Genomic DNA, 7,358 nt, shown 5'->3' with positions numbered 1-7,358 from the left:
CCAAACGTAGTCTTAGACATAATTATAAATCTGTTATATGGACCTTCATAATTGTGCCTCACATTCTGATGTGCCAAAAACATCAGCCTCCATTTCCTGTGTGCCAAAATTCTGTCTCAACTGAATCTTCAAAAAAGTTTACACCATTTTACACCTGGTACTTTTACACAAGAAAATTGTATTCGTACTTTTCTGTTTCATGACTGTGTTGTAAAGTAGGACACTTTTATACCACATCTATTCTGGTGCACGTGTTTCAAAAGTGTAGAAACCGTCAGATTTTCTGGGGGGGCGGGGGCTTGGACATGCTGTTTATAAATATGTTTTAAATGCCGCGAACCATACTTTTCGTCATAAATGTAGACATAAAAGTTTCTGACTTCTATTGAAAAATACGACCCACTATGTGAAGAAAGTGGGGGTAGATATCACATCATCTGTTCTAAGTAGTATATGCTATGATGGGCCTGTAATGCTGTCTATAGAGTTGTTATCTTCTGTTGTAATCTTGTCGGTCCTATAAATAAGTGTAAGATTTAAAAATCTTAAAGCTATTAAGATGACATCACAAAAATTCAGCTAGACCTTCATATGCACATATATATATATATATACTAGCTGGTACCCGCGACTTCGTCTGGGGTGATTGTAGAAGTGGGTATATACAGGCGCGGGTAAGGTTTTCGTACTGTGTATAAGGTATGGGATATGAAATGTAACTTTGTATCTTGTTGTTTCTGTAATTCTGAGAATACGAGAGACTTTTGTGTTGAAGTTAATTTGTATTTCAGCTGCTATACGGTGTTCTGAGAAACTCTACATAGTGACTTTGGGACAGAGGTATTTCAAGTGAATATACTTGGATATACGACATTGTATGATTTGTTATTTTCTGCCAGTACATGTAAGTTTTGGGCACAGGATACTCTTGAGCAAGCAACATAAAGTCTGTCCCTGTGCGTGACAGTTCAGTAACTCCATGCGCCTCTTATTAATAGAAATGAACCCCAAAATTTCAGCCAAATTGATGGAGCGGGTTTTGCGTGATTGAGGAACAAACATCCGAACATCCAAACACACAAACCCACAAACACATCACATGCACCCTTTTTTCTGATTTCATTTGATGACTTTCAGTCTTTGCACCACAAGTTCTTTCTCCTCTGTTCTCTGGTCCATTGAGATTTTTTTGTCCGCAAGATTAGGATTTACAGACTTTCCCTGCCAAAAGTAGCAGCTGGTAAGCATTTAGGCAATCTTTACTATTACGTCGAACTGAGCATATAGTTAATGGTCAGCTCAGTAATAGTACGGCGCTGTTATATCCTGCTGTAACACTACCGAGGGCTGGGACCGACCGCCGGAGTTGGAGGATACTCTGTCTCCAGTGAATTAACATGAGCCATAGCGACCACAGCATCCAGGGGGTTCGGGGGCAAAATTGCTGATTCCATGGCAGCTAGGAGGCTGCACCACTACCTATGCATAGTTACCATAGGAACTAATGTGCAATGTTCTGCAATACTATGCATTTCAAGAAGTAGCTGCTTCCTCTCATCTGGTCTCTGGAATACAGACATCATTCTATCACTGACTAACCCAACTGAGTCCCTGACGCAGGCCATGGCGAACATTAAACATTATAGGACTCTCTCCTTAAAACTCAAATTCTCCCATAGAACTTCACATCTTAAGTTTTACTTGAGTTTCAGAGGAATTTCCCTTTTGATTGGAGAGAGCCAGAGAAATACTTAACCAGCTAAGCTAAAACACACCAGGTCATGGTTGGGCAGAGCAGCTACATTCCAAATGTTAATATTACAGAAACTGCTCTATTTACTGATGACAATCGCTCTGCCTCCTCCCTCGCTGTTCTTCCAGAAGGTAAATACTCTCAATAATAAGTTCATTTAGGGGAACAAAAAGCCCAGACTGACATCTTCAGTCTTAACTAGGCGTAATAGTCTTGGATGCCTCGACATACCAAAGGATTATGACTATAATGTTGCCTCTCATCTTTCCCACCGGTGCATCCAGGTGGTATGCCAATGGAAATACAACCTGGATGAAGATAGAATCCTGCCTTATTCCCAAACAGAGCCAGAAAAGCATGGCTTTATTACTCCTCAGTGTCTGATAATCATTTATTACCCTCATTCCCAATCCTCAATCATGACAACTCTATGGAAACAAACCCACAAGACAATTGACCGATTTCAGACTCTTAACCTTAGAGATGACCCTACTGAGATATTAGAACTAATCATAACTGACTTGGACGCAATTGTGAAGAAACAATGCCATGGGCCCAAGTGAATTCTTGTGAATGAGTAATTGTTCATATACCTTAGAATTAAACATTTTCTACTCCATCACTACACTGGGAAATAGATTTACAATAAAGACATATTCAATATGATAAAACTACCAATCCAACTTTGCAAGATCTTAAGCTCTATTTATAATACCAGTGGCGTAACTAGGAATGGCGGGGCCCCGTGGCGAACTTTTGACATGGGGCCCCCCCCCCATCCCAACTGACGCCGAAGACCTCGACCGACCCCCTCCTCCGCACTCTATTATGTCCCTTACTTGCCCCTGCACACAGTATTAACCCCAATAGTGTCCCCTGCACACACAGTATTAACCCCAATAGTGTCCCCTGCACACACAGTATTAACCCCAATAGTGTCCCCTGCACACACAGTATTAACCCCAATAGTGTCCCCTGCACACACAGTATTAACCCCAATAGTGTCCCCTGCACACACAGTATTAACCCCAATAGTGTCCCCTGCACACACAGTATTAACCCCAATAGTGTCCCTTGCACACAGTATTAACCCCAATAGTGTCCCTTGCACACAGTATTAACCCCAATAGTGTCCCTTGCACACAGTATTAACCCCAATAGTGTCCCTTGTACACAGTATTAACCCCAATAGTGGCCCCTGCACACACAGTATTAACCCCAATAGTGTCCCCTGTACACAGTATTACGTTCCTCTGTGGACACCCATAAACAATTATTATACTCTGGGGTCTTTTCAGACCCCAGAGTATAATAATCGGAGACCCGGGAAATAAAAACATTAAAAAAAAAAAACACTGTTGCTTCTTACCTGTTCCCCGGCTCCTGTGCTGTGCTGTCCTCCTCTCGCGTCCTTCGTTAATGACGTTGGACGTCACATGACCTGGGAAGCATGCCGGGTTCATGTGACGTCAGAGACGTCAGACAGCAGTAGGACGGAGGCCTGGCAGGATCGCGGAGAGGTAAGTAACAGTTTTTTATGTTCCCTTACCTCTCCGGTCCGCCGATCATTATACTCGGGGGTCTGCAAAGACCCCCGAGTATAATGATAGCCCTTGTGGGGCCCGCGGTGTCACTTGCCGATCCCGGCCCAGCCAGGATCGTCAAGTGAATAGGGCCCGTAACTGCCTATTGAAAAAAAACCGCAGCGGTAGCGGCTGTCACCGGGCCCCCTAATGGCCCGGGCCCTGTGGCAGCTGCTACTGCTGCTACCACGGTAGTTACACCACTGTATAATACCTTCACTAAGATGATCCCTCTTCACACTTGGGAACTTGAACTCCAACGATCCTTCTCTCCTTCACAATGGAAGAAAGTTATGAATTTTACCAAAGGCACATTCAGGCACATGCGAACCAACTATAAATCTACAGTTAAAATCCTTCTACATTGGTACTATTCTCCTTAAAGATTAAAGAGAATTTTCCCGCATACTTCAGGCCTGTGTTGAAGGGCTTGTGGAAAGACTGGCCACTTATATCATAACTTATGGACATGTCTTGCGTTAACCCATTATTGGAGAGAAGTTTTCGGGTGACTCCGCTCTCTTACAAACATTCCAATCACACCATCTACTGAACTGGCTTTGCTTTTTTCAGTGAACTGACCAAAACCTAGCACCAAACTTTCTGATTGTGTTTGGAGACTCGCATAGCAATTGACTGCCACGGGTTACCTATCTACAGAACACTCCTCCCAAGGGATGAGCAGAAACGGGGATTTGATTAATAAAATAGAATAAAAAACTAACATTTCTGAAGTGTGTAACTCCTTATGGAAAAGTACCCACTAAATAATGTGGAGAGACATAGTTGTCTCTATTACTTTTGGAAGAGATATTCTAGTTTGGATTTTACCTCAGACAACGTTTCTAGGCTTCATAGAATACAGGGCACTGATCTATAGGGAACTATCTCCTAAAAGTAGTGATAGAATTTTTTTTTGTTTTTTTCAATAAAGGAAAACTTATTAGTATCAGAAAATGTTAGCAATAACCTTACCACTGAGGTATTAGTATACATTCTTCTAAGGAAGCTGAGGACATCTAGTGGCAACTCTATGATATAACATTGATATCAAATCATAAGTACATGTTGCGGCTGAGCTTTATCTCCTTCCCACTCAGAACCGTACTTTGCAATTTTTAATGTTTTATATACTTAATATGAAAAAACGGATATTGCTAAAAATGTTATGCTGTTTAGAGAAATTTGATTGAGGCATATAATAGTTGTATGCTGGTTATTGACCGCTAGATAACCACTTCCGTGAAAAGTGAACTTCAGGCGTCAGAACATCATCACATTGGGACCAGTCAACAGAGGATCCATTGGAGAAGAAGAAAAAACAGGATATCCGCGCTCACCCAAGTCTTAGGCCTGGTTCACATCTGTGATCAATATTCTGTTCGGGGAGTCCGCTTGGAGACAACCCAAACACAATACAGAATCTATTAAAAAGCAGTGAGCAATGGAAGCACACGGACCCCATAGACTATAATGGGGTCCCTTTGTTTTCATCATAGTGTCCACACGAGTCATGCAGAGAGGAAAGTAGTTCATGAAGTACTTTTCTATCCACATGACTCGTGCGGACACCGTGCGGAAAACACATAGTTTTAAATGTATTATTATACATATAGTAGTATAGTATGTATTATAGTCTATGGGGTCCGTGTGCTTTCTTTGCTCACCACTTTTTAATGCGTTCAGTATTCTGTTCAGGGGGGTCCCCAAATGGTCTTCCCGAACGGAATACCGAACGCAGATGTGAACCAGGTGAAATAAAAAAGGATATCAGTGCTCACCCAGGTCTTATAGAAGTAATTCTTAATTGGAATCTATAACATATGTTTTAGGATGGGCTGGGGCCTCCACTGTGCTGCATGGAGGCGCCTGACCTGACCTTGTCCAGCGTCGGAGTCACTGCTGGTTCCGGCGCTGGAGGTTCTGGTTTCTCCCTAGCGCTGGGACCAGCACTTCTGGGATCAGGGGGGTCAGTAGCGGGCCTGAGGCTATTTAAGTCTCATTCTGGTCTCGGCCCACCGTTGGTTATTCATTTATCAATGGCATCAGCTCCCCTAGCAATGAGCCCTCCTGTTTTCCTTCCTTGCTCCCTGTCTGCTGCCTCCTGTCCCTGAAACTTGGATTCCCTGGATGTGTTGACCTGGCTTGCTTTTCAAACCTCTCCTCCGTGATCCTGATTTGGTACCTTCCTGACCTCCTGTGTATGACCTTTGGCTTCTACCTGACCTCCCTTCTGGATCCTGTTTTTGGCTAAACCATTACCTCCGGCTTCCCTGACTATGCTCCTGCCTCTGCCTTCTGCTACCACGTGACCTCCAGTTATCGGCTCGGCTTGTTTGACCACGTATTTGTTTCTTGGGTATCTGCATGACTTCCCTGGATTACCCTCCTTCTCATCTGCATTCCAGTCCATCCTGCTCTCTTGGATGTCCCTCTCAGGTTAGTGTCTGGGTTCCTTTGGGTCCTCTTACTTGGGGTTCGCTGGGTGTGCGTCGCTCTCTGGGCAGTTACGGATCTTGGCATCACACTTTTACCAAGTCCAACTCAACCATCAGGATCTCTGGTGAAGAACTCCGGGGCCTGGTTCCGCTCCGGTTAGAGGAGCGTAGTACACCCAGGGCTGTTTTTGCCTCAGCATCTGGGGATCATGGTTGCCTGGAACTTAGTGTTATTTTGTGCATCATATTTCCTTAAAATATGTTTCCGAGGAGAGTGATATGTACAGTATGTCCATACAGATCAATGTCCTCCCTAACACTCACACATTTCTACAAAAACATATTTTCGCATAAGGAATTTCTCTAAGAGGGTGTAATATACTCCGAAACGCATTTTGTTTTGGATTCCAATAAAGAACTACTTCTCTAAGACTTGGGTGAGCGCTGATATCCTTTTTTTATTTCACAAGCAGATCCTTTTTGGCCCAATTTGCTAATGAATGTAAACAGGTATTTTTTTTAATAATACATGTTTTATAACACATAATACTTGACGCTGTGCAAAAATATGCATCAACAATTGTGCCATGTGTCAAAAAAATGTAACAATTTTATAGAAAAGTGTATTTTAATGCATATTTGACAATGCTTATAAGTTAGTTTATAAACAGTGCAGGTATTGACATTTTAATAGAAGTCTTAGGGGAAAAAAAAACATGCAACAATTTTTTTCTAAGCCTCAGATGTGCCAGAAAAGCATCAAAAATCACAGACATGGCAAAATTCATTAAAGCTAAGAAAGTGTCTATGTATAAGGTAGAAACCACATTTTATCCAGATTTTTTGGCGCAGACACAGTACAAGGTAAATACTAAATAGCATGTGCCTTGATAGTAAATGAGCCCTAGTGAATTTAAGGCTAAGGCTCCACGTTGTGAAAACACAATGTAAAAAAACACTACCTTTTACTGTAAGAAATGCAACATGTTTTCGCTGCGTTTTTTTCTGCAGCATTTTTCGCTATGCGGGGCCTTAGCCTTAAAGCATCTTCTAAATAAGGATTTATTAGGTGGAAACAATTACATTATCTCTTTATTCTACAACTACTCAGCATGGACTAAATACAGGACAAGTGTGAATGAGTTCTGATACTGAGTGTAGCAATAATTCCAGTTTATTATTTTGAAGATAAGTGAAGGATATGATAATCATTTATTTACAGCATTTTATGCTTTAGCATTTTTTAACAAAGTGACCTGAAGAACATATATTAAAGCACTGAATATAGTAATACATATTTATGGTTTATTATATAACAACATTGAATAAGGGGGGATTTAGTTTTTACTTTAGTTGTTACCTCTCAAAAGAAAAATGCACATAAAGAGGATGTGTACTTGGACACCATAGAATTGCATACCTCCCAACTTTTGAAGAACCGAAAGAGGGAGAAAATGTGCAGCGCAGCAAATTTAGCCCCACCCACTTTTGTGTTGACTCCGCCCATTCTCATTAATTTTTCATGTGCCCGCACACAGTATAATCCTCCTACAGTCACCTGTAAATTATCTGTCCCCCCTCCAT

The sequence above is a fragment of the Leptodactylus fuscus genome, chromosome 7 (genome assembly GCF_031893055.1).
Source record: "Leptodactylus fuscus isolate aLepFus1 chromosome 7, aLepFus1.hap2, whole genome shotgun sequence".
Lineage (NCBI taxonomy): Eukaryota > Metazoa > Chordata > Amphibia > Anura > Leptodactylidae > Leptodactylus > Leptodactylus fuscus.
The sequence above is the reverse complement of the archived record's forward strand: the minus strand, read 5'-3'. Positions refer to the sequence as shown.